The following is an 806-nucleotide window of genomic DNA, read 5'->3' as shown; positions in this document are numbered from 1 at the left end:
CCTCTCCCCAGTCCTTCCCTGGGTTCACCACCCCTCCTGGTCTCCTCCAGGCTTTCTTGGGACCCCACCCCATTTTCTGGGTCATTCTTACTTCCTTCTCAGTTCCCTTTTGTTTTGAATTTCACCAGACAGGGCTGGTTGGTGTCATTTCACTTCCACTTTTTGGTGCCTCTGGTAGCAGTTAACTCACCTCTTAGATGTTATTTCACTGGTTTCCTGATTTTGCATCTTTCTCATCAGTATCCTGGGCTTGGTGAAATGAACTTTCATCAAGTCCTGCTTTTTTTGTTTTAAATCTTTCCTCTTTGTCTTGTTTCTTTCTCTTGAATTCCGTCACTATGTGGTCTTGTGGGCCCCACATCCACTCGGAAGTCCTTGCTTGATTGCTGCCTATTAGCAGAAAGGAAACAGGACTTTCCTATGTATCTGAGAAACAGCATCAGCCTGATGTGTGTTCTGGGACATGGCAGACATTTTCCCAGTGGAAGTTTATCTGTGACTGTCCAGATATGGCCCTGGTGGGCAGCTCTCTGCGACACCCTTAGTCCCTCTGTTCAGTGTTCTTAACTCATTTATCTTCTTTGTTTATGTTTGTGACTGGGGGAGGCAGTGAGACACATTCACTTGATCATTCTTTCAATTTCATTCCAGTTTTTTGTTTTGTTTTGTTTTGTTTTGTTTTTTGAGTTGGAGTCTCACTCTGTCGCCCAGACTGGAGTGCAGTGGCCGCTCCTGGCCACCGCAGCCTCGACCTGCTGGGCTCCGGCGATCCTTCCGCCTCAGCCTTCCAAGTAGCCGGAATTACA

The sequence above is a fragment of the Carlito syrichta genome, unplaced genomic scaffold (assembly GCF_000164805.1).
Source record: "Carlito syrichta isolate Samal-C Ts95f unplaced genomic scaffold, Tarsius_syrichta-2.0.1 Scaffold313175, whole genome shotgun sequence".
NCBI classification, from domain to species: domain Eukaryota; kingdom Metazoa; phylum Chordata; class Mammalia; order Primates; family Tarsiidae; genus Carlito; species Carlito syrichta.
This window is presented reverse-complemented; position numbering follows the sequence as displayed.